Source organism: Salmo salar, chromosome ssa15 (assembly GCF_905237065.1).
Source record: "Salmo salar chromosome ssa15, Ssal_v3.1, whole genome shotgun sequence".
NCBI lineage: Eukaryota > Metazoa > Chordata > Actinopteri > Salmoniformes > Salmonidae > Salmo > Salmo salar.
Genome location: NC_059456.1, coordinates 39,659,441 through 39,671,554, shown reverse-complemented (window position 1 = coordinate 39,671,554; position 12,114 = coordinate 39,659,441). Strand labels below are relative to the sequence as shown.

Genomic DNA, 12,114 nt, shown 5'->3' with positions numbered 1-12,114 from the left:
CTGTGGGAAAAACAGTCGATTCAGACCTGAAAAGCTTTGTAAGGGATTTAGGACTACCTTCAGGGTCCTGAAGTAAAAGTTCAGTTTAGGAAAAGAGCTCTGAGCACTAAATCCAAAGGTGTGGGAAACATAGGGGCTTTGGCAGGATATTTGCTGTTTTTCTCATAAATATGAAATGAAACTATTGTGACAGAACTGGATATGATCCCTGGTAGTCTGTCCTCATTTGTCCTGGTTTAGTGCTTTACTTTCAGAATGTCACTGCCAAACTATTATTTTGTTTGATTTGGGTAATCTTTGCCTCCCCCGCAAATTACATTTTCCCCACCAAAAAAGTAGTTTTTCTCCACAAAAGACAGGCTCCAGACACGAACTAATTATCCACCAAAATTCCTTGTTTTGTCAGTCACAAACAGAGAAAAAAAAAGTTTTCCAGTAGGAAAACCAGACACCAATTTGCTTTTATCTTCCCGTCTGAATTAACACAACCTACTCATTTATGACAAAACAAGACAAACATTAGAAATAAAAAATGGAGATGCCGACTTGCAGTGCATGAGGAAAACATAGGCCTATAGCCGCATGTCTCTGTGAGATCATACTGAAGAGACACTTTGACCAAACAAATCCGTAGCCTATGACAAATTATACCATAGGGACAGTTCTAAATGTAGCTTTTACTTCATAATTTCTTCCATCATAGCCAAATTTCCTCATCTGCTTGCATGCGTCGATATCAAGGGGTTTTGGCTGTTACAATTTCCCTGCCGGTGACTGTTATCAGCACCTCACAACGTTGTTGCCTGAGAGTCTAGAGGTCCCTAAACATGCCTCTCAAACTCTGTTTGGCCTGAATGACCTGTGCCCTGATAGGTTGTTAAGGAGGATACTAAGGGGGCTGGACATCTGCCCATCCTCTTGACTCTGCAGGGCACACAACACTTGCAGTCTCCCTCAAGCAGTGGCAGAAAGCAACATCTTGGTATTTGCCCATCAACAACTGGACTCATATCTCTGGACTTCTGGGATGGAGTACGTGCCCAAAGTGAGTTGTGTGACACTGTATATTGTTCTTCATTGTTAGTTACTACTATTGCATGTTGCCCCTCTGAGTTTACTGTGTGGTGTAATACTTTGCAAGTGGCATTAGCAATCTATTCAGTCCTTGCTGCTATAGTGTGGGGTGGCATTTCTTTGGGGGGCTGCACAGCCCTCCATGTGCTCGCCAGAGGTAGCCTGACTGCCATTAGGTACCGAAATGAGATCCTCAGACCCCTTGTGAGACCATATGCTGGTGCGGTTGGCCCTGGGTTCCTCCTAATGCAAGACCTCATGTGGCTGGAGTGTGTCAACAGTTCCTGCAAGAGGAAGGCATTGATGCTATGGACTGGCACGCCCGTTCCCAAGACCTGAATCCAATTGAGCACATCTGGGACATCATGTCTCGCTCCATCCACCAACGCCACGTTGCACCACAGACTGTCCAGGAGTTGGCGGATGCTTTAGTCCAGGTCTGGGAGGAGATCCCTCAGGAGACCATCCGCCACCTCATCAGGAGCATGCCCAGGCGTTGTAGGGAGGTCATACAGGCACGTGAAGGCCACACACACTACTGAGCCTCATTTTGACTTGTTTTAAGGACATTACATCAAAGTTGGATCAGCCTGTAGTATGGTTTTCCACTTTAATTTTGAGTGTGACTCCAAATCCAGACCTCCATGGGTTGATAAATTGGATTTCCATTGATTATTTTTGTGTGATTTTGTTGTCAGCACATTCAACTATGTAAATAAAAAAGTATTTAATACGATTATTTATTTCATTCAGATCTAGGATGTGTTGTTTAAGTGTTCCCTTTATTTTTTTGAGCAGTATACTTCTACATTGGAGTACCAGGGAGTTGCAGCACCGTGGTCATCACTGCCTACGTTGTATGGAGTACACGGTTTGCCCATATTGAGCAGAATTTGAGTCTTCTTTGCATTGTGCAGCAGAGGACCAGATCCCATGATTCCTCCTGTCAGGGGAGCCCTCTCCAGAGGGTGGCAGAGGAGAGCATGGGACAGTCATATGGAGGACAGTAGCAAGGGGTTGTCTCTTAGGGCCCGGCCTCGTTCCCAGGTGTGACTGTGACCATTGGTTTTGACTATATTGCCTCTCCAGCCCCAGCACCGTTGTCAAGCATGGCTGCGACTGAGATCGGGCGGGGACATGTCATGTCCTTGGCCGACACTGGTCCTCAGGAGTTGCCTGCTATGGAGACCCATACCAGATGTCATTCCCGATCCTCCCTCCACTGCTGTGGAGTCTGAGGGAACCCTCTCCCCCGCTAAGATGGCCTATGCCACACGGTAGTGAGCCTATGTTGCTGACTGGACCCTATTCCTCACTGCTACCAGATCATCACCAGCCAGAACTACCTGTCTGCCTCTAACTCTCTGCCTGTCCCTGCACTAGGGGACCCTCCAGCAGCACCGAACCAGTCTGCTGCTATCTCCGATGACCGGTCCAGCCCTGACCTGGGTCCGGCCACACCACTGTCACCAGCTGCTGACAATACAGCCTCAACTGACCCAGCCACAGCTCTGGGTCCCGTTCGGGGTGTCCAGGATGCCCTTGCCCAGCATGCACCACCTGACCCAGCTCCAGTCCTGGTCCTGCTGCCGCTGGACTCAACCCCCGACGTGACTGGGGACACAGCAGACCTCATCGGGGGCGACCACCCAGACTTCACCCCCCAGTGTCCTATCCCAGGGGCACTATGTATTCCTGCTCCTGGGGTCTGAGCTGATCCACCATATGCCCTGGACTCACCAGCACTGCCTCCTGATCTACGCTTTTCCGCATGCTAAATATTACTAAAACACAGGTCACTATACCAGTCTGTCTATCCTGCCCTCTATCCACCATTCATACTGACAATAGTGGTAGCTGGATTGTTTGTCGAGTTCCTCAATAGGCTAACTAGCAATCATATCTCACATAAAATCATTCAAAGTTGCATCAATTTTCTATATTTATCCACAACAACAAATTTCAATAGCTGATAGGCAGCAGAGAGGCCAAGTGCTTCAGTGCGCATGAAAGAACAGTGAAGACATGAGACACCCTACTCAAAAAGCTCCCCTATTGATCTTGTTTATGGACAATACAGTTATTCTACCTAGACTAGCCTACAACACCACAATGCAATGAATAATTGCATTGTTGTTTTCAAGTGAGTACAAAATTCTAGGCTGCGGTGAAAATGTAATTTGAATAATGGCACAAAAGCCCTGTTCCATTCTGATCAGTTGTGGGTCTACAGTTTATCAGATCATCACTCTCCCAAGTCGTCCTATAATATTGTGGCCACATATGCTCCCAGCAGGCCCAGTTCTTCAGGAAAGCTTAACAGGCTCTGGCTCGTATCGAATCCGAGCGGCTATTCGTCGTGCACCTAGAGCCTAACGCTTCAATATAGCGTAAATATTTGTAATTTAACCTGTTAAACTCTGAGTGGTTGTTTTGGGCCCTGTACAGGCAATGTCCTAAGAATCCCCCGCAATCTTAGAGCGCCACCATTAGGTAAAATATCTCACAAATTGTTTGAAACAGTAACTAGTGACATTTTATTTCAAATCTAGACTTTCACCAACATGAGGACAATCTGTTTGTCAATATTGACATAGTCTATTTATTGTGGTGTTGAAAACGTAAACCATGATATTGAAGCGCCTGAAGTCTGCATGCTTTACTTATTGGTTGTGTGGTGCATTGGCACAGAACTTTGTTGGTGGAAAATTCTTTGCATAGGCTGATCATTGTCTGCAGCCGGCACTGATCGTAGTATAAATGAAACCCGCAGGGAAAGTGAGCCTTCTGCATGCTTAAGTGGCAAAGTTTATATCCGCGTTTATAAACAAGGTCGCTACAGTTATTATATGTGGTTGTCAACCTTATTTTGAGTTAATTCTATGAGGGGGAGGGTGTGCACATTTTTTACAGTACAGGGGGGGTCTTTATTTTTTTTTTATAATGGGGTCGGGGGGTCATTTTGTTTTAAATGTCAAACTGTCACTTAACATGTCAGAGTGACCAAAGAGGATAGATTATAACTGGGATATTTAGTACAGCTATTGGTCCATAATAGCCATGCACCTGAAACACGCAAAATCTGCCATCTAGTGGTCCTAAAGAAAATGGAATCCCAAAATGGGGAATAACACAAAGGTAAATGTAAGGTTTCATGTTGTTACAATGGGTGTAACATGAATTTTTTATTTTGTTCATAGCGGTACATCTATGTAAATCTCATTACAGGAATAACTGGGACCTCTTCTGGGATTGACTCATAGAACAGGACTAATAAAATGAGACTAGAATATGGAATTCTGGCTGAACTCTCAATGACTCACTTGCAAAGGAGCAACTGAACTGCCACAATACTTCAAAAGTATACGGCTTTGGCTTCTTTTTACAGTAATACAGCTCAAGTTGATGCTACCCAAGCAGTAAATCTCTTTAGAAAGGGTTACCGATGTCAGCACCACAAATGCCATTATTAACCAACCAAACCATAATCACTCATCAATCATACAGGATCCCATGTGGTAATGTACTGTAAGTGTTACCTAATGTCTTCTAACACGTTACAGTAGGTCAGTTTCTCCAGGAACGATACAATGTAGGCTACTTCTAATCAGAACTAAAACATGAGATGCCCCACGTATGCTTGTTGCAATAAGATCCTTTTTTAAACACACAACCGTCAGGTCAGCTATAACTTCAACTGCATGCCTTTATTCAACAGTTCATAACTTGAAAATATCTAAATGCCTCATCCATGAAACAACCTTCATGGAAAACATGACATTTGTACACCATGTTCCAGTCCTTGAAATTATACTGGCATGTGACATAAGCATAGTCAACAGTTGGTTGATAAACACAGACCGGGGCCTATAGTTACATATGACATCCTGTCACTGAGAATAACCCAGTCTTATTCATGTAGTGGCAAGCAAATCACATGCAGATTGAAACAGAGGCCTTTTATTCTGCTTTTAGAGTTTGTTTGGAGTGAAATTGTTTACGCAGATGTCAAATGAAATTCAAGTCGTCCAGAATAATTAATTCGGACACAATCCTCGTGCCTCAACCGGCTCCATGCGTTTCAGTCTGTGTGATGTGGACCAGAGGTCACCCACAGCTGCATCCACACACGCATTGAGAAATAGAGATGTCACGCTTTATACTGAAAAACCAGCATGTGGCAATTCAATCCCAGCTCTGATCACCCAGGAAAGAGAAAGCTGGTGATACCCATTCTCTCAGCTTTCAAGCAACTCAAACCATTCAGAACACACACCACTTCATTAGCAAAGCTATGTCAACATATTGTCTCAATAATGAACTGGGCAATTAACATACCTTATGGGCAGTTCAGTTTTTGTTTAAAATGTAACTTTGCGTTGATAAACAAGGTGATTTTTATTCACAATGTCAGCAGTCTTTCAATTATTTCAAAGCAACATCCAAGACAAACCTTATGCATGGTTTCACAAGGACACAATTCACATGCTCCAGCCTCTGGCCAGGACAAGGTCTGCAGCATCAGCCAGGTAAATTATAATAAAAAATGTACATACTGTTACGTTCCCCAGTTTCTGTCTTGTAGTTTGTGAGTGTGTGTTTCAGGAAATGGCTTCCTGAAATTCTCCCCAAGAAGCTGATTGGTCAGCCCCCATTGACGATTGGAGAGTTAACCCCGCCCCATCGTCAGAACACAGCTGTCTTCAATTACAGACTCCTTCTGAAGCAATATAAGCCAGTGTGCTGTTGCTCAGAAGAGAGATGATTGCTGAGAGGAGGCTGATGGCTATAGCATGTTGGTTGTTGCTAACAGTTTTGGTATGTACTGTTAGATGATTGATGAGAGTGAGACAGTACATACCAAAACTGCCTATGTTAGTTGTTGCTGGGAGCAGCCTTGTATGTTCTGTGTTAGTTTGTTGCTCAGTCAGAAAGAGCTTATTTGATATCCTGTGTTTTGTTTTTTAAATAGTTTGTATTGTGTTTCATTGGTTCCCGGGGGGAAAGGCACCTGCCAAGTGCTTAGGCAAGAGGCCTGCGGGCATACATAACCCGTAGTATTCACTGTCTATGCACACTAGGTAAGACCTGGGCGGACCACCATCTGTATTTTGGTTAGTGCACCAGGTGGTGGTGGTGGGCAGGTAAGGTAGGAGGGGGCTTTGATATTTACTTTGGTTCCGTCCAGCCCCCTTTCCCCCAAATGACCGTGTAACGGAATAAATTCCTTGTAAACGGTAATTCTCTGCCTTTCGTCATCCTTACTCACCTACGGTCCCATACCTCTTTCACACCACAGAGTTGAGTTGTAGCAGGGTGTTGCGTTCCCGCTTCCTAGAGGCGTGAGTAACACATACTCATTTAATTTCACATAGACATACTGGTCAGGAGATCATATTCATTCATATCATTAGGTCAACATGCAACAATACAGAACTGGATCATAGAGCCTTTAAGGAATAGCCGTCCTTAAAGACTAAATCGTTGTCTGAGGAATCAGGAGTTGTTGTTACCCTCTTGGCAGTCAAGCAGAGGATGTACAGTGCAAGAGATTAACGCTGTTGGAATGTTATCCTTTGAAATTCAAGAAGCGTCGGGAAACCAGGCTGTTCAGAGTCCTGACATTTTGCAAAAATACAGTAGCAAGTTGATCTATATACAATGTCATAGCACTGTCCGGTATAACTGAGGGCCCAACACAACAATGTTTTCTTGCAGGTGGAGGATGTCCCATGTTGTCCTTTTACATGAAGTCATCCGAATCATTTCCATCCTGAAAAAGATACAATTATAAATGTCAGACATAATGGTCATATTACAACTGTCATATAACCAATTAATAGGCCAGTCTATACATCTGTTTAGATTGTTAATTAACTCACCTCATTTGTTGTCATATTGTCACTCGTCATCTGCGAAGATTAACTCCTATTAATGGAAAATTACTGCGTGAGTTTATCATTCACATAAGAGACTATTCAGTGTTTTGGGATGACAGACGAAGAGAGATGTAGCTAGGGTTGGACAGATAAGAGAACTTACTTGAGCTCATCCAGCTCTTATGTCATCTTTCTTTTTCAGATCTTGTATCTGGGCCTTCTCGTTTCTCTCTTCCGTGTCGCGAGACTTTCTCTGCTGCCAGATCAGGGTATCGCTCGTCCTTTGTTTTCTCCAACCTGTTCACAACCTCATTCATCTTCTCTACTGCCACAATCTTCACCTACGAAACAGACAGTCTAAATGATCATTTCATAGATATTATTGAAATGGAACACCAATAGAAACTAAAAACATTATCAATGACAGCTAAGACCTATAAAAGTAGCCTAAGTTACACAGATCCATTTAACCAGAAGAGGGAAGTCACTGACCTCATGCCGATGGAAACCTATTTGGCCTACATCCATATCCCCTGTTTTCTTTAGGTTGGCCCATGGTGTGTAGACAACATTGATGTTGTTCATTTCACATCTTGAGTTAAAAGGATATCAAAGTTTCCTGGAGAGATTTGTACATTACTATTATATTATTCTAATCAAACTCGCCGGGCCACTCAATGTATTACCTTGGATACTGTTTTTCACAAGCTGTACACAATCAAGCCTTCCTTGGGAATATCCTCAATTGTCAGTCCCTTAGGCATTCTAAGGTACACATGGGCAGAAGAGTTTATCTACATGAAACCTGTGGAAATAATACAATTACTATAACAGCAATAACACCGCCATACTAAAATACTATCAATGACATGCATATTACCACAGCACTATTAGCTGATATAGCACTACTGTACCATTAGCCTAGCTCTAGGGCCACCTGGTGGATATTTTAACACTACATAGAGTAATGTATACATACGACCAACGGTCAGACTCATCAAATGGTCAAATCCCAATGCATCTCATGGTTTGAGTTACAAGAAGAAATAGATATGAGTTTCTCACCAAATGTCTTCTGGCCATCCATATTTGATGAGATCTTCATCTAATAGTGAGAAAGCAGCAGATAAGCTGGGTAGTCAGATCGGACCCGGTTGCTTACAGCTGAACTAGGGTCGGACATGCCTCCTGTGTAAAGTAGTCCGCACGCTTCCCACCCGAAACAGGTCGGAAGGTTTTTTTGGTCTGTTCGTTCACACATTCTTTCTCGAGGCAAGACAAAGTTCGGAGCCGAAGTCTACGCCCCTTCCTCGGTCACTGGTCAACATCAGGGATTCTTCAATTAAGTGTTTGTCATTCAACGATATTTGTTTTCATGCACATTTTTTCGCTTGAGAAATACTGCAGATTTCTTAACTTACAATAATTCTATTTTGAGGAAGTGTATACTGGCTACGGCATCTGAAGATCGCTTGACAATAGTACTGTTTTGGCTAAGGTCTTTTAAGGGAGTACGCAATCACACTCGTTACGTTCACCAACCCGAACCATGCGGAAGACACCGCAGAGCCAGCGTGAGATTTGGCTCGGAAAAAGTACCTCAATCCAAGAATGAGAAACGCGTTGTACTACAAATTGTCCCATTATCCCAACTGTTACACTGAGATTAAACCACTGCTAGTTTTCTATGAAACTGCCCTTTTCGTCCCCGTGCTAGATAGCAGAAACCACTGAACCATTTTGGAATTGCAGTGCCAGCCAATCAGCTCCTTTGTTGTTCAACGCAACGGCAGTTTACTTGAAAGCTAGCAGTCATTCAATCTTCCTGGTGTAACAGTTGAGATAATGGGACAATTTTGGGGGGATAATGGGCAACGCATTTCTCATCCCTGGATGGAGGTACGTTTTCCCAGCCATGTCTCGCGCCGGCTCCAGGAAGCCTGTCCGACCCTAGTGCAGCTGTGAGCAAAATGTGTTGGATCTGCTGGCTAAGTAGTCACTTTGCTACCTCACAATGCTGCTAAAACAATCTTGGTTTGTTACTAGAAAAACACTTCAAATGACCAGCTACTTACTTTCATATTTGTCTTTCCCCATGTAGATAGTGTAGGGAGGAGTAACAACTAAAATAAAACAACAAGCAAAGGTTAAAAGCTCGAATTTGCTGTATCAACAAGGCTTTGGGGCTAATTAAACAAATAATAGGATAATTTGCCTCAAACACTACTAGCTACAAAGTAGGGTGTGGATAACAGAACAGTCCATTCTCAGAATAGGACAAAACTCTGCCATCCTCCACATGATGATTACTCATCATTAATGCCTAGCTAGCTAATCTAACACGAGCCCTTGCTCATGACCATTACACACAAGAGTCATTGGACGAAGGAGTCTTCTGTATAGGGGAGTGTTGTTAAGAGCCCCAACGCTCAATCTTACCATTAACACGCGTCACTTGCATAAGGAACTTATCTTTCATATCAGTGAGAAATTATTTTGAAAAAACAAAAGGTTAAATTGATACACACCTTGATAGGGTTAGTTTTCCCACACGATCATATCTCCATGTTACAGCTCTTGTTTACGGTAAAAAGACAGAAGACAAGCAGTGACCACATGTGCTAATTAGCTATCTAGCGTGCTCCGAAAACCTGTGCGTAAGCATAAGAGCCAATTTATGCTTGATCCGAAAATGAAAACGTGGTCGGAGACTCCGCAAGGAGGGTGTGACACAATTGCAGAGCCTCCAGAGGCACACGGAGGCCAAATTGAGCTCTGTACCAATGTCCTGTGTGCCCACCGCCTCCCAAAACTGTTTTAACAATGCTGTGGGCTCAGTATAGCTCCACATTGACATGATTGGTTGATGGTAGGTGGGGGCGGGATGTCCTGTATCAATACAAACTCACTTCCTTGACAACAGCTCTGCTCCGCGAAGCTTAACATGCTGACCACACCGCTCATGTACGAGCGTTGCAAAATAAATGTACACATACATGTTATTCAATCATTGCACCCACATTGCTCACAGGCGTCAGCGAGTATCTGTGTAGCCAAGCGCTAAAATATACATTTGTTCTATTTGTGACGCTCAACGCGCTGCAAGTCCGGCCTCTCCCATCTCCTCATTGGTTTTTAGGAGCATATACACCGAAGGTTACGTATGTAACCACGGTTATGTGAGCTATATGGATCACTCCAATATATTGATATCACTCTGCGGCGGAGGGATACATCCGAGGTGAAGATTTACAGATTTACTCCCGTGTACACCTGTGTCACGGCTAAGGTCCGCCCCTATATATAGACCCCATGGCCGCAACACATGTTCTCGACATAATTTTTGAGGCACCTCTAGTACCGTAAAGGATTGGAGTGATCCTTATAGCTCACATAGCCGTGGTTACTCCTGTAACCTTCGTTATGTTTCACTATATTGGATCACTCCAAAATATTGGTATATCCGTACCAGATTAGTCGGTGCTAGAGGGACCTGGCCAGCCAGCGGCAAAGTCCCAGCGCGGCACCGAGACGCTGGGGCCGTCAATGTGGAAGGGGGGTCCCGCACAGTCCCCGAAGGGGAGACGACACCCAGGACCGCTGAACCAACCGCAAAGGTGCCGTTCAGTGGCCAAGCCCACAGACTGAGGCGGTGCGGCCTCGGATGCCACAGTTCCCCCGACCTGAGACAGCAGGTCTCAGGGGAAGTTGCCAAGGTGTCCCAGACAACAGGGACAGGAGAAGGCTGAACCAGGGTTGTCTGGGCCAGTATGGGGCCACCAGAAGCAGACGATGCTCTGCCATCCTGGTCCTGTCCAGCACCGCCTGGATCAGGGGAAAAGGGGGGAATGCGTAAGCTCCAGCCCTGGCCAATCGTGAGCCAGAGCATCCAAGCTCAGAGGCCCTGGTGGCTCCGACATGGAGTACTACAGGTGGCAGTGTGCATCGTCCAAGGAGGCAAACAGCTCCACCTGCACCCTCCTGAATTTGTCCCACAGATGCTGCACCACCTTGGTATGTAGGCTGCAGTCCCAAGGTGGCGGGCCCTCCTTCGAGAGCATACCTGCTGCCACATTTAGGATGCCAGGTACATGCGCTGCGCGTAGAGACGCTAGACGTCCCAGAGCCCAGAGAAGGAGACCGGGAGAAGCGGCCGAGGAAGGGTGTGTCAGGTGACCTGCCGGGGCCCGCCTCTCCTCTGGCACCCCGAGTGCATGGGTCCCACAGGCACGTCCCTATGGCGGTGACGGTTGACACCATCACACCTGTCACAAAGACAAGCCATAAGCTCAGCCAAGCCAACAAAGCCACGGAGCAGGGGTCTAAAGCCCTGGGAGAGCTTATGTCGTGACCCGCTTGGAGGGATAGGAACCCGGTGAGGGATAAATTACCCAGTACCTCTGCAAAAACCAGGGAAGACCCGTGTGGGAAAAACAGGCTGTTGCTTCACCTCACGCTGTGCCCCTCCCCGCTGTCGACCCTTAGCACGAGGCGATGGGGCAGGAGAGGGACCCCACCGTCGTTTGGGTGCAGGTGGGTGGCGACGGTCCGTCTGCCTTGGACCCGGGGCCTGAGGAGGCGGCATGAACCGTCTCAGGGTCTCCCGGTCCCCACAAACTTTATCGGTCTGCTCTAGAATGTCGGCCCTGGGGTGATGGGCAAATGTGCTCTGGGGAGCAGATGGGATTGGGCCAGCCAGACATGGATCTGTGCATAACTGCTACAGTAAGTGTGTCTTTTTTAATTTGAAGGAGTCTTTCTCGCTTATCAAAGGGACATATGTTTCAAAAGCCATATTGCAAACTATGATTATTGACGTTTCTAAACGTTAAAACAGCGTCGGGATTGTAGTTCACATGAGCCAGTCATGGGCGAAACTAACGTGAATGGCTGAAAACTGTAGGGAGAAGGCAGACTAACTTTTCACCTGCTGGCCTGAATGTAAACAAAAACAAACTATTTTGATTATGTGACATGAAAGCTCTCTCACAAGACATCAAACATTGTTAGTTAACAAAATGATTCAAGAAGATTCTCTAGTTAGCTCAACTGCTAACTACCTAACGTTAACTAACTATGGGCGGGCTAGCCAGCTAAAAGACAAGCTCAGCTACTCACTCGCTCGTCAAGTAAAACACCATCCTGCATGAATCGAAGCAAC

General features: G+C 45.3%; 1 pseudogene across 1 annotated transcript; it reads right to left on the bottom strand.

The window, feature by feature from the left end:
- Positions 1 to 4,762: 4,762 nt before the first annotated feature.
- LOC106571408 (coiled-coil domain-containing protein 25-like) lies at positions 4,763 to 11,432 on the bottom strand (annotated as a pseudogene). The gene is made up of 8 exons (XR_006759178.1): positions 9,482 to 11,432; positions 9,029 to 9,076; positions 7,933 to 8,058; positions 7,640 to 7,718; positions 7,446 to 7,545; positions 7,117 to 7,294; positions 6,957 to 7,002; positions 4,763 to 6,847 (listed from the first exon to the last, which is right to left on the bottom strand). The product of XR_006759178.1 is annotated as a coiled-coil domain-containing protein 25-like (transcript).
- Between the last annotated feature and the right edge of the window lie 682 nt (positions 11,433 to 12,114).